Raw genomic sequence first — 19,903 nt, forward strand, 5'->3', positions numbered from 1 at the left:
TTTAGTGGTATCAGAGCCAGGTCGATCCAATCGGCCGTGAGTTATGAGTCTACTATGCTTGTTTGGTAGATGAGTAATGTGATGATTTGATTGTAACTTATTGATGTGCTAATGTGATGATTGATTTTGTTTATTTATTTGTGTGCATTGTGTTCTTAGGATTTATCTGGAAGACATGATATAGCTTAGTTGATGATTACTCATTGGTTTTGATACTTCTTACTTATGTAAGAAGTAGTGGTTAAATAGTATCGCTCGTGTTGCGAACACATGTGCCAGTAATAGTGAACGAAGCCTTGTGCTAGCCAACTAGAACTTTAGATGTCAGTGATACATTGATTTGTCGAGTGTACTAAGAGTTTGCGATTGGTGGAGTTTCTGACATCTATAGTTGTAGCGGTTGAATCTAAGGTGATTGTCTCCTTGGTGAGAGATTGAAATGACGGTAATTCCCTTGAGTGTTAGTACTGGAATGTTAACTATTTATGATTTAGGTAGCGTGTGAGTTCTTTTCATTGAGGATAGTAGTGAGAGACTTGAATGAGAAATTGAGGTGTGAGTTTGGAAAGAGTCGAGGTAGTTTGTGGCATACACTATTGTTGTTTGGTGTAGAAGATATTTTCACTACAGTTTTGTTGTGCTAGTATGAGTATCGTATTGACAGCATTAGATTTTGTGGTCTTCATGAAAGTTGTGGCTTTGGATATTATCTTTCCAATGAAACTGGAATAACATAAAACGGAGGTCTAGAACTTCAGTTATAACTGCTTTGGTGATCAGAAGTTTAGTTGTAAGAGCGGAATACATTTGTGGTGATTTTTTTTTGAACTTTTAGCTAAGAAAATGATCTTTTGGGAATCTTATGTTTTCATAAAAGTTGTAGCTTATTTTCTTAGCTTTCTTTTGAGATAGGTTTGAAATCATTTGGATGAATATAACTCTATGTGTCAGGTAGATATATGCTGTTATGAATGTTTATGAGATTTTAGGCATAACAAGGTTAAAAATGGATTTGGTGATGTTTTGAGGTTTGGTCATTGAAAGGTTGATTAAAATGATATGATTGGTTCATGGTGTAAACGATGATCAATTCATTCATGCTTAGGGATGGTATATGTGAAGAAGGTATTCTAACATGATTTGATATGCAAGTATGTGACCTTATGGATCAATTAGTGGATGTTTGTGTGTTAATGAGATTGACCTTAGGATGTAATATCATCATATTAGAGTTAAGTATGAAGATATATCCAATATAGATTTAGACTAGATTATCTAAGTATGAATTTGGATTGTATGAGGTGAGTATTTTAGGCCATGAAATTTCTTGCGGAGGTATAACGTAGATCTACCGAAGTTGTGTTTAAAGTGAAAGATATCTAAGTCAATTAGTATAATTAGGAGTTTATTGGAGAGTTTATAGGAAAATTATTTAGTAAATTTTTAAGTTAGTTGTTCATGGTTTAAACTGCCCTCACTACGGGAATCACTTTTGCATTCTTTCCTCTGGTTATTAAGATGTTTCAGTCCACCAGGTTGTCTCTTGCCTACCCTTGTAATCAGCAGTAGTTCGAAAGGTTAATCTATATCAGGAATTCCTAGACCTATGTTTATTTTTAACTACCCAAAGTATTTCGTCGCTTACTCCTCTGGGTCGCTTACTATCACCTTTGACTGGATTGACTAGGAAAAGAGTTGCCTTTGTATGGGATAACAAATGCGAAGGTAGTTTTCAAACTCTTTAGGAAAGATTGACTAGTGTTAATACTACTAGATTTTAATAAAACTTTTGTGATATATAGTTATGCTTCTAAAGATATGTTTGGGAGGAGTGTTGTGGCAAGAAGGAAAGGTAGTAGGTTATGATTCATGAGAGGAATTTTCTTATCCATGACCTTGAGTTAGCAGCTTTAATATTTATACTAAGATTTGGAGACACTACGTATATGATTCTAAGCTTGAGATATTTATTGATCGTTAGAGCCTTAATTATCTGTTGACTGAAGGAGTTAATTACATGACAAAAGAGATAGTTGGAATTTCTTAAGGAATAAGATTTTGATCTTATTTATTATTTGGCTAAAGCCATTGTGGTGATCGATGTTTTGTGTAGGAAATCTTTATATTTATCTTCCCTTATGATTAGAGAGATGAATCTTTTTGGCTCAAAATAGAGACTTAAGTTTGGCTTATAAGGTTACCCTTAGTAGTGTGAGGCTAAGTATGACTTGAGTAACGAATGGGTTGTTGAAGGAAATTAGAGAAGCATAATTTTGGTGACAAGATATGAGGCTATGGGATAAGGAGATGAATAAGAGTATGACTTGGGTGTAGATGGAGTGGTGAAATTAGAGATCTGATATGAATACCGAGTGTACTTACGCTTAGGTACTTGATCTTTAGAAATGATCATAGAAGTAAAACTAATATTGTGGCAGATGCCTTGATTATGATAACCTCTGATATATCATTCTTGATGATTTAAGGATTAGATTTGATTGAAGAATTTAAAGACTTATGCTTGGTGTGTGAGATTATCCTTAGGAGCATTGAATTGATTATGTTGAAAGTGACTAGTGAATTAATGGATGAGATTAGAGAAGGCTAGGAGTCAGATCCTTTCTTAGGGAATCAAATGGAGAAGATTGGTAGAAGTATAGATAACCATTTTTTTTGAATAGAAATCGACATTGTTTTCAAGTGCAAGAGCAAATTTGGGTGCTTAGTAACCTTGAATTAAAAAAAAAAAAAAACAAAGATGATCTTAGAAAAAGAACGTAAGAGTACTCTTAGCATTCATTTAAGAGCTACTACGATGTATCAGAGTAGCGCAGCGTAAGTGTAGTGACTTAAGATGAAGAGAGGAGTAAAGAAATTGTATACTTGTGGTTAGCATACTAGAAATCTTTAAGAATTTTGTAGCACTTAAACGCTCCATTTTGGAAGTGAGATGGTGAGTGGATAGACCTTAGTGGTAGGTTTGTCTAAAACGCTTAAGAGATTGATTTTATTTGTGTTTCAGTGGATAGACTCGCCAAGTTTACATGTCTTACCCTTAGAAATCCTTTGATAAAATTGATAGAGTTGTATATCAGTAAGGTAGTGAGGTTGCATAAGGATTAGAAAGTAAGAAGAGAGAAGTCTACCATTACAAAAATTTCGGGGACGAAATTTCTTAAAGGAGAGGAGTATTGTAACAGCCCATTTTTCGTGGGCCAAAGGCCCAATTCGTGGCCCAGAACGGGCCGTTTCAATTTTGAAACGGGCTGTTCTGGAATAGTGAGTATGGCCAAAATTGTAGAAGCAGAACGGGCCGTTCTGATGGGAGAACGGGCCGTTCTGGTTTGGAGAACGGGCCGTTCTGCTGGGTTTGAGAACGGGCCGTTCTGGTTTGGGAACGGGCCGTTCCAGTTGAAAAATTTACGTAGGTTTGAAGGGCCCAGAACGGGCCGTTCCGACTTTGGAACGGGCCGTAGTGGTAGGTGGACGAAAAATCCTATAAATAGGCCTCAAATCCTCTCATTTCTACACACGTCTCATTCTCACTCTCTCTTCTCTTCTGTTCTCTCTTTCGTTCCTCTTCTTCTCTCTGAAGACCAAGAGGAACTCAGAGGATGAGGTTCTGCTCCAGTTTTAGTTCCGATCCTTGTTTAAGGAAAAAGAGGATGAGGTTCTGCCGAGTGCTTGTGAGTTAGGTTTTGGAACAATTGGGGATTTTTACTGTTTACGTTAAAATTATATTAAATTGATAATTCTGTTGTTTGTTATATTAGTTTATGAATGTTATTGTTATATTATTTGATGATCTAGATGATGAATTACTTGAGGGGTATGTGAATCACCATTTTGTGTGGATTGTGTGTGTATTGTGGAATTGAGATGTGGATGTGGATGTGGATGTGGATGTGAATTTGGATGTGAATGAGATGTGATTGTGGCTCTTCACACCTATGACCAGCAGGGGTGAGCACGGCCCGAGATTGTTAGATGAGTATCGTGACCTTGGTTACCATGTCAGGGGTGAGCACGGCCCTAGGTTAGGGGTAACGTGGCCTTGGCACAGTGTTATATCAGAGGTGAGCACGGCTCTGGATTGTTACATGAGTATCGTGACCTTGGTTAACATGTCAGGGGTGAGCACGACCCTAGGTTAGGGGTAACGTGACCTTGGCACAGTGTTATATCAGGGGTGAGCACGGCTCTGGATTGTTACGTGGGTATCGTGACCTTGGTTAACATGTCAAGGGTGAGCACGACCCTGTGATAGGGATAACGTGACCTTGGCACAGTGTTATATCAGAGGTGAGCACGGCCTGAGATTGTTAAATGGGTAGCGTGACCTTGGCATAGTGTGAAGTGCAAGATTTGTGATGATTGGTGTGATTGAGAATTATGACGTGATGACGATGCATGATTGATTGAAATACGATATGTTGAAATATTTATGAATATCAAGTTATAATGAGATAATATGTTGTGTTTTCTTATGTGCTATATATATAGGTGTTTTCTTTTCTCACTGTGCGATTTGTGGATATTTTAGGTGAGGAAGATCCGGCTACGAGTGGAATCTAGAATGCTAAAGGTTGAGTTGTGGGTATGCTCTGATATTGTGACATCGGGGTAGAGGATTTTCTTTAGGACATAGATTGTTATATGAAATTAGAATTGTAAATATTATTTTTGAAAATCATTTGTAAACTCTCACGTTTCATTTTTATTGTGGTGGTTATTGAAGAATAATTTTGAAGATTCTCATGTGAACCCTTTTACCGAAACTGAAAATTTTTTTTGTTAAGTTTTCATTATTACAATATATGTGTTGGGGTAGTAAGGGTGTCACAAATGATGAAATGAATTATGAAACTTATTGATGTACTAATGATGGACGACTATGTTTGTTGTTTATTTAATTGTGTGTACTCTAACAATGTTTTGCTTTATGATGAAGATAATGATAATAATGATGTTTGCCTTGCGTTGTTAGTGTTGTGCTTATACTTATATTGTTTTCTCACAGTTTGGCTAAAAGACATGATATAGCTTAGTTGCTGCTATTCATGATTGCTTATTTGTTTTGATACTTCTTGCTTACGTAAGAAGTAGTGGTTGAGTGGTATCGCTCGTGTTGCGAGCATAGGTGCCGGTAGTAGTTGACGAAGCCTTGTGCTAGCCAACTAGGACTGTTAGAACCTTGGATGTGGGTAAGACATTCATTTGTCGAGTGTATTAAGAGTTTTCGATTAGTGGGGTTTTCGAAAGCCATAGTTGTAGTGATTGAATCCAAGAGGTTATGTGTGGAGCATTAGAGCTTTGAGCGTTCTTGATGAAAGGTCAAAAATTTTGGTGATTTCCTTAAGTTTTGATGCTTGCATATTAACCTAGTTAGAGGTTAGGTTGCATAAGGATTTTATTTCAGATATAAGTCTTCTTTTGTGTGGAATATGTGAGTTGTTTGGTTTAGGATTGTAATGGGAAGCTTGAATATGAGTTTGAGGTGGAAATGAGTGAGTTGGAAAGGATTGAGGTATTTTCGTGGTTTTAGATGTTGATACACTATTGTTGTCTGGTGTAGAAGATATTTTCGCTGCAGTTTTGTTGTGCTAGTATGAGTACCGTATTGACATAATTAGATTTTGTAGTTTTCAGAAAAGTTGAAGCCTTGGATGTTATCTTTTCAATGGCACTGGAATAAGGTAAAATGAAGGTTTAGAACTCCAGTTATAGTTGTTTTAGTAATCAAAGGCTAGTTGTAAGCGTTAAATATATTTGTTGTGATTAGAAGAGGATCTATTCAGAATCTCATGTCTTCATAAGAGTTGTAGCTTATTCTTTTATCTTTCTTTTGAGATAGGATTGAGATCATTGGACGAGTGTAACTCTCTAGGTATCATTTCTTGCCAGTTGTTGAAGGGATATGTACGGTATCATGATGTTTTGAGTTGTTAGGCAATGCAGGGATAAAAAACTGATTTGGTTATGTTTTGAGGTGTTTTCATGTAGATTGAGAGGTAGTTTAAGGTTGTATGATGCTATGTGGTAAAGTTGGTTCATGTACATGTTGTATGGAGTAAATGATGATGGATTCGTACATGATTAGGTATAGTATATACATGAATGTTTGAATTAGGTGTTTTAATATGATTTGATATGCATGTACATTGATATGAGGATAGATGATCTTATATATCAATTAGTGGGTGTTTGTGTGTTTAGTAAGATTGACCTTAGGATGTGATATCATCAAATTAGAGTTGAGGATGCTAGACAGTTTTATGCTAGTTATCTAACTGTGATTTTTGATTGTATGAGGTGAGTGTTCTTGACCTTGTAATTTCTAGCAAAGGTATAACGTAGATCTACCTAAGGTAGAAGTTGTGCTTAAGTAGGAGATACTAAAAGTCAATTAGTGAGGTTAAGAGTTTTATTAGGATAATTTATAGGAGATTTATTGAGTAAATTTCTAAGATAGCAGTTCGAGGTTTAGGCTGCTCTCATTTCACTCGCCTCTACTACAGGAATCGCTTTTGCTTTCTTTTCCTCTAGCTACTAAGATGTTTCAGTTCACTAAGTTGGCTTTTGCCTACCCATGAATTCAACAATAGTCCGAAAGGTTAACCTATATCGAGGATCCCCAGACCTATGCTTATTTTCAACTCCCCAAAGCATTTCGTCGCTTACTTCTCTAGGTTGCTTACTAGTTGACTAGATTGACTAGGAAAGAGTTGCCTTTGTATGGGATAATAAATGTGAGAGTAGATTTCAAACTCTTAAGGAAAGATTGGATAATGTTACCGGATTTTAGTAAGTCTTATGTGGTATATAGTAATGCTTCTAAGATGAATTTGGAGTAGTGTAGATACAAGAAGGAAGGGTAATAGCTTATGTTTCTAAGCAATTGAAAATTCATGAGAGGAATTACCTTACCCATGACATTGAGTGAGCAATCGTGATATTTACACTAAGATTTGGAGACACTACCTATATGATTCTAAGCTGGAGGTATTTATTGATCATTAGAGCCTCAAATTTTGTTTGACCCGAAGGACTTGAATATGAGACAAAAGAGATAGTTGGAATTTTTGTGGACTTGGATTTCAATCTTAGTTGTTATTTACATAAAGTCAATGTGATGGTTGATGCTTTGAGTAGGAACCCTCTACATTATTTTTCCATATGATTAGAGAGATGGATCTTTTTGGCTAAAATTAAAGATTTAAGCTTGACTTATGAGATTACTCTGAGTAGTATGAAATTAGGTATAACTTGAGTAACGAGTGAATTGTTGAAGGAAATTGGAGACGTATAATTAATTTCATTTTGGTGACAAGATATGAGGCTATAGGATAGGATAAGGTGATGGATAAGAGTTTGACTTGGGTGTAGATGGAGTGCTGGAATTAGAGATCTGGTATGTATACCTAGTGAACTTACGATTAGGTGCTTGATCTTTGGAGAGGGTCTGATCACTACAAGAAAAATGATTATTATCTACGGAATATTATCTACGAAATTTTTTTCGTAGATAATGTTTAGTTATATACGGAATATTATCTACGGAATTTTTTTCGTAGATAATTTTTAGTTATCTACGGAATATTACCTACGGAATTAAACTTTTAAATATATAATTATTATTTAAACTTTTAAATTTATAATAATTAATTTAAATTGTATCATAATATTAATTTTAAATAGAAATAAGTAGATTGTTAATTATACAAGTAAGTATATTTATAAATAAATATTAATTAAATATAATAATATTATTATTATTATTGGTAATATAATTATTATATATATTTTTATATTTTTATAGCAGTCTGAACATACCAAAATGAGAGAGATCCAAAAATAGTATAAGTATGAGATTGTACTTAAATGAATTAATTTGTACTACTTATACTGATAACATGCATTAGCTCTTCTGTAGCCTATCTCATAAGAACTCCACAGTTAAGCGTGCTTGACCTGGAGTAGTATAGGGATGGGTGACCTTTTGGGAAGTTTCCCAGAAAATGTGCAATAAGGACAAAACATGTTGAAAAGTGAAGTGTAATGAAATAGCATCCTTGAGAGGCCAAATATGAGGGTTATTACATTAATAAATTTATTAAAATTAAATAAAAATTTCCTGAAAGTTATCTACGGATAAAATTCGTAGATAACAACTTTCGTGAGTTATCTACGTAAAATTCCGTAGATAATGTTCCGTAGATAACGTTATCTACAGAAAATTCCGTAGATAACGTTATCTACGACCATTTTATCTACGGATTTTTTTCCGTAGATAATCCGTAGATAATTGACATTTATCTACAGATTTTTCCGTAGATAATCTTGATTTTTCTTATAGTGGATATTGTAGTAGATATCTTGAGTAGGATGACCATTCCCCTATCGTCTTTGATGATTTTAAGGTTGGATTTGATTGAAGAGTTTAGAGACTTAAGCTTGGTGCGTAAAATTAGCCTTAAGAGCATTGGATTGAGTATGTTGGAAAGGACTAATAGATTAATAGATGAGATTAAAGAAGACTAGGAGTTAGATCCTTTCTTGGTGAACCAAGTGGAAAAGTTTACTAGGAGTATGGATAACCCTTTTCGAGTAGGAGTTGATGTTGTTTTGAAATTCAAGAATAAAACTTGGGTGCTTAGTAATCCTGAATCTAGAAAGATGATCTTAGAGGAAAGACATGAGAATACTCTTAAATTCATTTAGGAGCTACTAAGATGTATCAGGACCTTAGGAGGATGTATCAGAGTGGTGCATTGGCCTTAGATAAAGAGAGTAATAGAGTAATTTGTGTGCTTGTGTTTAGTATGCTCGAAGTCTTTAGAAATTTTGTTGCCTTTAGACGTCTCATTTTGGAAACGAGACGATGTGTGGATAGGCCTTAGTTGTAGGATTGTCTGAGATGCTTAAAGAATTGATTCTTTTTTAGTTATAGTGGATAGCCTCATTAAGTATACTTGCCTTATCCTTGTTGATAATAGATATTCCTTGGAAAAATTGATAGAGTTGCATATCAATAAGGTAGGGAGGTTGCTTGGGAATTAGGAAAAAAAATGCGAGGAGCCTACCTATTTCTGTTTTCAGGTGAATTTTGGGGACGAAATTTCTAAAAGGAGGGGAGAATTGTAACAGCTCGATTTTCACAGATTGTTTGAGAGCCCAATTTTCACTAGGCCAAGAGCCTAATTAAGGTGGTTTAGTAGCCTGGAACGGGTCGTTCCAAATTGTAACGACCCACCCTAGGCCGTCGCATCAATAACCAACCAAAATAAAATAATATAAAATAAAGAAAATAGAGCAAAAGCCAGCTACGCTAGAGTGTAATTATACAATAACATATAAATTGTTTCCAAAATATATAATATAATCTTCTATAGCAGAGTCATCATCCTTAGTAAAGTTATACAGTAATCCAAAAAGATAATATAATTACAATGTCATGAAAACATCAAAATAAGACACCCTAGGTGCTGGTCAAGCTCTAAACCTAGCCACTTCTCAAAGCAGCTATCCAAAAGACTCCTTGTTATCCCAAAGCCTCATACCTGATCTGCTCCCCCACATAGTGAGATCATCATAGTCCACATCATGGAGATATAAGGGTTAGCACATATAAAACCAATCATAGTACATCATAATAAAATATCATTAAACAAATATTTATCCACAGTATTTATCCATACCAACAAGTCATTTTCAAGCTAAATATAGACCAACCCAAAATATAATGTATACACGTCCATGCCAATGTATACATATTTTATGATAATAAAATAATCCATAACCAATGTATACAATCCATACCATATGTATACATATTCCATATCCAAAACAAAGTCACACCACTGTATAATCCATGATGTAACCAACACATCCAAACCAAATGTTGGCCTCAACACCATCCAAACCAAGTGTTGATACGGTGAAACATGTCAGCAACCCATGTCCCACGCCTAACCTCTCATGGAAAATATACAGTTGGATTACGTCGTCACGTAACCCTGGTGGGGCCACCTCATCCATCGGTATGACTCGGCCTAGACCCATACCGGTAGCAAATAGAATACTTAGAGGAGTACTTCAGAATCCACCTAACATCTGAAGTGGTTTATTATATAACCTTTGGAAAAGTTCCACATTGGAATCCTCACCATGGGATTCCCAAATTCCATATTTTTCCAAAGATTATATCCTGATCTCACCAAGAGATCTAATCCATACCATAACCTTACTCCTTTAAGTCCTATTTACTTTTCCAAACCACATACACATAGCATATTCCATAATTAAACATAACCATAACCATGCCAATTTGTCAATATAATAATAATATAAATAATTAAATATCCAAAACAACCATCAATTGATCCAAATTATACTATATGAAATGAAAATCTCCACATAAAATAGCATATTAAAATTATACTATTCCTATCATGCTCATACACACTAGATTAATTTTATAAGCACTACCCTTACTTGGATAAACCTGAACTGAAACTCGGGCAGAACCTTCTCCTCTTTCTTGCTTAAACAAGAACCGAAACTCGGGCAGAACCTCCACCTCTCTCCTTAAGCAAGGACCGAAACTCGGGCAGAATCTCCTCTTCTCCTTCCTCTTTTCTCTCCCCTGGCAGAACCTCCTCTACTGGATTCCTCTTTCTCTCTCCTCTTTTCTTTTCTTTCTCTCTCTCTCTCCCTTCTCTTTCTCTCTCTCTCTCTCTTCTCTTTCTCTCTCTCTAAGATTTTCACTTCCCTCAGTATATTTTTTTTCACCCCCCCTGGCCCCTATTTATAGGCAACCAGAGTCACCCGGAACGGCCCGTATTGAATTCGGAACGGCCCGTTCCGAATCTTTCAAATGTACGCAAATTTTTAAACTGGAACGGCCCGTTCCCAAAAAGCAGAACGACCCGTTCTAAAATCAGAACGGCCCGTTCTGAGACTCATCCAGAACGGCCCGTTCTCCTTCCGGAACGGCCCGTTCTCCCTCCAGAATGGCCCGTTCCAAAGTCAGAACGGCCTATTCTCCTTTTGGAACGGCCCGTTCTGGGCCCGTTCTCACTAAAAAAATTTAGTATAATTTTTAAGCTTGGAACGACCCGTTTTGCTTTTGGAACAGCCCGTTCCAAGTTACCAAAACACCCCTTATATTTTTTTGAAAATTGCGAAAATGCCATCTGTAATAAAATTACAAGAATACCCCTATACCTTTATAAAATTTACGAAAATGCCATTGATAATTAATAATAATAAAAAAATGGGTATTACACAAATTACTAAATAGACCTACTTTTGGTAGCCCGGAATGGGCCGTTCCGGATTTAGAACGGGCCGTTCCAAACCATAACATTTGTCTATGATTCTTAGTTGGGAACGGGCCGTTCCCAACTGAAACGGGCCGTTCCAGATTTCAGAAATGGCCTTTGAACCTTATTGAGAACGGGTCGTTCTGGTTTCGGAACGAGCCGTTCCAAAATATGACCGTTGAGGGTTTTAATGCAAATCCCAGAATGGGCCGTTCTGGTTTGAGAACGGGCCATTCTGGATGTCAATTTTACATATGACGTGAGATTTCAGAACGTGCCGTTCCAGATTTGAAACGGGTCGTTTCGCGAATCCTGATGCCTATAAATTGAGTGCTCTAGCACTCCTAAAATCATATTTTTCAGTTTTGACTTCTTTCTTCTACGTTCTCTTCTTTCCCTTCTACACTCTCTGAAGATTGAGGGGCACTTAGAGGAGGAGACCAAGAGATCTCTGTTTTAGTTTCAATTGCTGTTTATCCAAGTACGGGAGAAAAGGGGATTATTTATATGTAGAGTTACATGAGGGAATTGGGTAGAAGAAGAGTCCCTTATGATTATGAGTAATTTTATAATTATTTCTGTTTGGAGAATTATTAGTCTTATGTGATTCTGTATATATTTAAGACTATGAATATATGATTTATTTGTAAAAATGATGCTTTGGGAGAGAGAACAAAATTATAGAAAAGTGCCTGTAAGTTAGGTTTTAGAAAAATTAGATTATTTCTGTTTGAGGAATTAATGATACCATTAGATTCTGTATGTATTGAGGATTACAAATATATATTTAATTTGTAAGAATGACGATTTGGCAGAGAGAATGAAATTGTAGAAAAGTGCATGTGAGCTAGGTTTTAGAATAATTGGGGGTTTTACCGTTTATGTTAAAATTATATTAAATTGATAATTCTATTGATTATTTTATTAATTTATGAATGTTATTGTTATATTACTTGCTAAGAATTGATAATCTAGATGTGAATTGCTTGAGGGGTGTGTAAACCCTTATTTTGTTGGACTTATCTGTTGTGTATGTGATATGGAATTGTGTATGTGATATGGAATTGAGCTATGAGAAAAGATGTTATATGGATGTAAATATGATTGTGATTGTGGTTCCTCACACTAATGACCAGGGATGAGACGAACCTTGAGTAGTGATGCTTCAAGGACGAGCGTGCCCCTGACATGGTGTGGGATGAGTGAGGCAATTAACACGCATCACTTATGTCACATATGGCAGCCCTGTCATAGGGTTAATTGCAAGAGATTGTGTGGATTGTAATGTGATTGTGGTTCCTCACACTAATGAGCAGGGATGAGACGAACCTTGAGTAAGTGATGCTACAAGGACGAGCGTGCCCCTGGCATGGTGTGGAATGAGTGAGGCAATTAACCCGTATCACTTGTGTTAGATGTGGCGTGGCCTTGACATAGTGTTAATTGTAAGATTTATGTGGATTGTGATGGATTGATGTAATTGTGAATTGAGATGTGAAAATGATGAATGATTGATAAATTATGATATATATAAATGCTTGTAAATAACATTTCAAGTTATGATGAGATGATGTTGTGGATTTCCTTGTGTGCTTTATATATAAATGTTTTATTTTCTCACCATACAATTTGTAGATGTTTTAGGTGAGAAAGATCCGGCTTTGAGTGGCATCTAGAATGCCAACTGTTGAGTTGTGGGTGTGCTCTGATATTGTGACATTGGGGCAGAAAATTCTAGGATATGGAATTTTTATATGGATTTAGAGTTGTATTTATTATTTTTAAAAATAATTTGTAAACTCTCAAGTTTTACTTTATAAATTTCATTTTTCATTATTTTGGTTATTTATGAAGGTTTTATGTGAACCCTTTTTACCAACGTTGAATATTTTATTCTTTAGTTTATTTACAAGATTTATTGATATATGTGTTGGGGTAAGTAAGGGTGTCACAAAGGGATAACGTAGATAAAGTTTATAATCCAAGGAAAATGTATGTTAAGAATTGTAAGAACGTTCTTGATAAAAGACCAAAATGTGCATCTTTGTCATATTTTTTTTATTACATGATTTGGAAGTTATAAATTAATTCTTAACCAGGAGGCACTGCCATCTTTACTGGAATTAATCTATATTTCCTTTATTATTATATATATATGATTTCTGGTTTTCATTAAATTGTATTGAAAATCTTAATTTCTTTTCTTTTGTAATTTCTATATTGGAGTTATGATTTATGAGTTATGAATGTGAATCTTCTACCTTATGATATTTGAGACATTTGTTTTATCCATGAAAGATGTTGTCAACTATGAAAGATTTTATTTACTCAAAAAGAAAAAAAAATGTTTACATTTATTGTGTATTAATGTTGGGGTAGAAGGGTGTCAGAAATTACAAGATCATTACTTATGAGATAAAAAATTCCAATGTCAACTTGTGCGCATGCAATCTTACATGCTATAATATTAATTAACATTAAGCCAAAAGGTTGTCACAAATTCTTTCCTTTATAGTTGGTTTTTGGTGAACAACCGAATATTTCTCATTTAAGAATCTTTGGGTGTGTTATATATGTTCCAATTACCCCACCTCAAAGAACTAAAATGGGTCCCCAAAGAAGGTTTATTTATGAATCTCCATCTATAATAAAATATCTTGAATCGTTAACTAGATATTTATTTATGGCTCGGTTTGTCGATTGCTATTTTAATGAGTTAATTTTTTCAACATTAGGAGGAGAAAATAAATAGTTTAAAAAAGGATATTAGTTGAAATGAATTATTATTAACTCATCTTGATCCCCGAACAAAACAATGTGAACTAAAAATTCAAAAGATAGTTCATTTACAAAAGTTTAACAAAAAAAAGTGGTTAAATCATATATATACCAACTATTAAGGCTCTAACAAAATTGATGTCTTTGTTGGACAATATTATAAAAAGTCTCAAATACGCATGAAGCGTGGTAAACTTATTAGTTCCAAATATAATAAATTGAGCTAAAAAACCAAGATGGTTAAATCAAGAATATAGAAAGTCTAAAAGATTTTTCTAACATAATCACTACAAGAAAAACGCAAATTTCCGACGAAAAATTTCCGAGGGATATGGATCCGTCGGAAAATTTATATTTTTCGACGGATATTTTCGTTGGGAATTTTTGACGGATTTATATTTTCCGTCTAAAATTTTTCGTCAAAAAAATAAATCCGTCAGAAATTCTGACGGAAATATAAATCCGTCGAAAATTTCTTATTTTTAATTCTTATTTTTAATTTCTTATTTTTAATTTTATTTTTAATTCTTATTTTTAATTCTTATTTTCATTTTCTAAAATTGGAATTTTTATTTTTAATTCTTATTTTTTATGTAATCATTTTTAACTACTTTTTATTTTTTTTAAAAAAAGATAAATAATTATCTTAGGTGTCACTTACAACAATTACATACTATTATCGTATTGATATTTAACACCTCTAAAATGTTTTTTAGTTTTTTAAAATAAATATTATTTAACTACCTTAAAATAATCAAACTAGTGAATTTATATTTTAGAGGGATAAAAATCAAAGAAAAATATTTTACTCATTTTACAAGTAGGAAACAATCTTTATAAATCTTACAAGGATGAAAAATAAAGAAAAAATTTACAAAGACCAAAATCAAAATCACACATCTTATAGGGACTAAAATATATTTAAACCTTCTAAAATTAATATTTTTGATCTTAATAATTATTTTAAATAAATAATATTTATTTTTAAATATTTATAAACTACTTAGAGATGTTAGTATATTGTCTTTAAAATTATAGTAAGCAAGTTCAAGTGTGAATATTTTCATATTTGTGTGTTTCATGAGTTTTCTATTAAATAATTAGTGCATATATTAGTTTATTTAACACAAATTGTAGTTTTATATTTTAGAAGATTTTTTTTTTTAATTTTCTATAAGTAATAAGCTTAAAATTACACACACACACACACACACACACACACACATACATATATATATATATATATATATATATATATATATATATATATATATATATATATATATATAATATAGGAGGTTATAATTATACCCGTGTAACTTTTACTAAGTATTATGTCACTCAATAACTTTATATTAAATGTGAATTTTGTAAATCCAACCGTTAAATTGAAAGTTCATATCACTTTATACGTGTATATCAAATTTTGTTAAAATTGAACAACAACCGGAAGGTAATCAAAGTGTTCATATTTTAGTATATTTTGAAATGAATATATTACATCAATTTTGTTTTATAAAAATGAAGTATCAAATCATCTTGGATTAATATAAAATTTTGTATATATAATCTAAGAGATATGAACTTTCAATCTAACGGTTGGATTTACCAAATTCATATTTAATATAAAGTTATTGAGCGGTGTAATACTTAGTCCAAGTCACATTTAATATATATATAAATATATATGTGTATATATATATATATATGTATATATATATATATGTATATATATATATACATATATATATATATATATATATATATATATATATGAGGGGGTTATAATTACACCGATGTAAATTTTACTAAGTATTATATCGCTCAATAACTTTATATTAAATGTGAATTTTGTAAATCCAACCGTTAAATTGAAAATTCTTTACTCTTAAATCATATATACAAAATGTTATATTAATCGAAGATGATTTCTTATAAAACAAAATTAAATCTATCGGAAAATTTATATTTTCGATGAGAAAAATTTGTAGGAAAAGCTATATTATTGATGGAATATTTCACACAAATTTATATTTGTCGAAAATGTAAGATTTGGTTTTAAATTTGATATGAAAATATTATGATATAATTAGATAAGATTTTAAGTTAATATTTTATTAATGGTTGATAATTAAAAAATAAAACAAGGATAAATACATTTTTTGAATTTTATATGTTTGATTTAGGATAACTTACAAAATAATTCTTGGTAAAGTTATTCCGCTCAATAATTCATGGTGTGTGTTGAATTTCATAGATCCAATTAATTGTTAAATTAAAAGTTATTAAATTTTACTAATAATTAATATATAAAAAATTAATTAGCTTTGGAATAAATTATTTGCTAATTAACATTATAATTGAAACATTAATTATTTTAAATTATTTAACTAAAATCTTATTGACAATTTACTATATGATCTTAATATTTTTGTATAACTAATATCTGATTTTAAATTTGATATGAGAATATTATGATATAATTAGATAAGATTTTAAGTTAGTATTTTATTAATGGTTGATAATTAGAAAATAAAACAAGGATAAATACATTTTTTGAATTTTATATGTTTGATTAAAGGTAAATAAATATATTAAATTAATTAATAATTTATTTAAAATGTTAAAACTTAATTTATAAGTATGTATTAAATAAATATTTATAATTTTATAAATTATATTATCGTTATAAATTATAAAATTAAATAATTTAAATTATAATTTTAAATAGAAATAAGTAGATGTTAAGTATAAAAGTAAGTACATATAATTAAAGAATAATTAAATATATTATTATTATTATTATTATTTGTAATATAAAATTATTATATATTATTATTATAGTACAAGTATGAGATTGTATATTTGAGGATGACTTAAATGAATTAATTTGTCCAAGTTATACTGACAACATACGTATACATTTCAGTAGCTTACTCATCAGAACTTCACAGTTAAGCGTGCTTGACCTGGAGTAGTACAAGGAAGGGTGACCTTTTGGGAAGTTTCCCAGAAATTGCGCAAGTAAGGATAAAACACGCTAAACAGTGAAATGTTGTGAAATAGAATCCTTAAGAGGCCAAATATGAGGGTTTTTACATTAATAAATTTATTAAAATTTTAAAAAAAATTATAAATTTCTGACGAAATTTCTGACGGATATTTCTGTCGGAAATTTCCAACGGATTAAATTATTTTCGATGGATTTTTTTTTCGATGCCACTTTTTTCGACGGATTTAAATTCATCTGAAATCCATAAAAAAAAATCCGTCGAAAATTTACTTTTTTCCATCAGAAATTTTTGTTGAAAATTAGCATTTTTCTTGTAGTGAATTAATAAGTTCTAGAAGAACTTGGGTACCTAAAATTTGTGAAAACAAAACTTTCAAATTATGTCATGAGTAGAGATATAATGGAACTAAAATGAAATCAACATTGACAATGTATTTGCATATAATACAATGTTAAATGTAATAAATGATATCAAGGATCAAAATCCAAAGTCCATCAAGGATTGTCAATAAAGAAATGATTGGCCAAAATGGAAAGATGCAATTGAGGCAAAATTAGACTCGTTTGCTAAGCGAAAAACTTTTGGACTAGTACTACGTATACGAAAATGTATAAAACTAGTTGGATACAAATAGGTTTTGATACTTAATTAGTTTGGTTGTACATGAAAAAATTAATTTACATCTAATGAATGTAGTTACAACATATTTGCTATTATATAAGACCTAATATAACATTTGCTATTAATTTGTTAGCAAGATATAGTTTTTCACCTACACGAAGACATTAGAATGGAATTAAACAAATCCTTCGTTATCTTAGAGGTACAATGAATATGGGGTTATTATATTCAAATGTTCTCAAACCAAAACTAAATGGTTATGCAGACATAGGTCAGATCCTCACAATGGTAAATCACAAATAGGATATTTGTTTACAAGTGGTGGTACAACCATTTCATGACAATTTATAAAACAAACCACATCAGTCACTTCATCTAACCATGCATAAATTTTAGCATTACATGAGGCAAGTCGTCAATGTATTTGGTTAAGATCTGTGATTCAACATGTATGTGAAACTTGTGATTTATCTTCTGGAAAAATGACATCGATAATTATATATGAAGATAATGTTACATGTATTGCACAATTGAAAGATGGATATATATAAGGAGATAGAACAAAGTATATTCTACCAAATTTTTTTTACTCATTATCATCAAAGGTATGGTGATATAAATGTTCAACAAGTTCACTCAAGTGACAACCTAACAGATCTCTTTACAAGGTTACTTTCAAAAAACATTTTTGAGTAGTTGATACACAAGATTGGACTCTGTTGTTTTAAAGATTGTATGCATGAGGGGGAGAAATAAATATTTATTGTACTATCCGTACTACCTAGCCGAGCTCGAACTCGGCATCTCGAGCGTAAAGCAACCTCGGACACGTGCTAGATGACGTCAGCTCGACACTTAAGCAGATCACAAATGATCTCGGGCCCAAGGCCCAACGTAACCCTAATTCATACCGAGGTACGTGCATTACTTATACGAGACTCATACTCCCACAAACCCTAACTTTGGCATTAGAGTCTCTTTTGCAGGTATCACCCTCATCTTGGAGCATCAACGTACCAATGAAGGAGGCTCACCGATCTTACCCAGCGAATCATCCCTACCTCGGATCCCCGGTAATAACATTTGGGGCCCACCGTGGGGCTGATCAAGACAGCTCTTATCGGCCATTCGTATGGTTTTCACCAGAAGCCATAGCAGACGCGCAATAGACGACCTAGATCATGCAACTAGCATGGACAACGAAGCAGCATTGAGAAGACTGATCGAGCAGGTCGAGCAGATGCGGTAGCAACACATTGCCGATTTGCAAAGTATGCGTGCCAAGCACGAAATTGACCTAGTCGCGATGCGTACCGCTAACGAGGCTGACCTAGCGGTGTTGCACGCCGAGAATGAGTGTATCCGCGGTCAACTCCCACGGCGTCCCTCCGATCAACCCCCTCAACCGAGTAACCTGCATGAGGAGGAAGGCCATTCGGTTTCTCAACCGCCAGCCGCGACTAGGGTACCAACTCCTAGACCTGCCACACATCGGTCACACGTACCGACGAACAGGTCGGCACATGACGTCAGCAACGCTCCTGCCCATGGCACGGGAAATCAGGTGACCTTCTGCCATCATCCTTTTGTGGACGGCATCATGGAGACACCTCTCCCTTTCGGGTGGAAGCCTCTCCACATTGACCGTTACGACGGCACGACCGACCTAGATGAGCACATTGATCTGTATACCACACAGGTAAATCTTTACACTAATGAGGATGCTATCCTGTGTAGGGTCTTTCCGACCTCGCTCAAAGGGGCCGCACTCAACTGGTACACCCAGCTACCTACCGAGTCAATCGACAGCTTCGGCACCCTGGTCAGACAATTCACAGCATAGTATGCGACGAACCACTCCGGACGTTCATGGAACGATTCGCCGCCATCTCAGTAAAAATCTAGAATCTGAATCCCGAGGTCGCTCTACACGCCATGCTCATGGCACTCAAGCCCGGACCGTTCATCAACAGTCTATGTCGTGAAGCTCCTCGCGATATGGACGAGCTCCGTGCCCGTGCTGCTAGGTACATCCAAATGGAGGAACATTCTGCCTTCCGTGACCAGGTTTGCGAAAAATCACAAGCGAAACCTGACAGTGGCCACAAAGATAAGATGAAGGTCACCAACGACAGCCAGTTTAAGAAAACTGCTCGGACAAACAAG

At 33.6% G+C, this 19,903-nt stretch overlaps 1 long non-coding RNA gene across 1 annotated transcript; it reads right to left on the reverse strand.

The window, feature by feature from the left end:
- Nucleotides 1-9,387: 9,387 nt before the first annotated feature.
- On the reverse strand, nucleotides 9,388-10,928 carry LOC145953962 (uncharacterized). The gene is made up of 3 exons (XR_014431178.1): nucleotides 10,656-10,928; nucleotides 10,495-10,616; nucleotides 9,388-9,565 (listed from the first exon to the last, which is right to left on the reverse strand). It is a non-coding gene; the product is annotated as an uncharacterized LOC145953962 (long non-coding RNA).
- Between the last annotated feature and the right edge of the window lie 8,975 nt (nucleotides 10,929-19,903).

The sequence above is a fragment of the Cajanus cajan genome, chromosome 1, assembly GCF_000230855.2.
Source record: "Cajanus cajan strain Asha chromosome 1, NIPB_CcT2T_4, whole genome shotgun sequence".
NCBI lineage: Eukaryota > Viridiplantae > Streptophyta > Magnoliopsida > Fabales > Fabaceae > Cajanus > Cajanus cajan.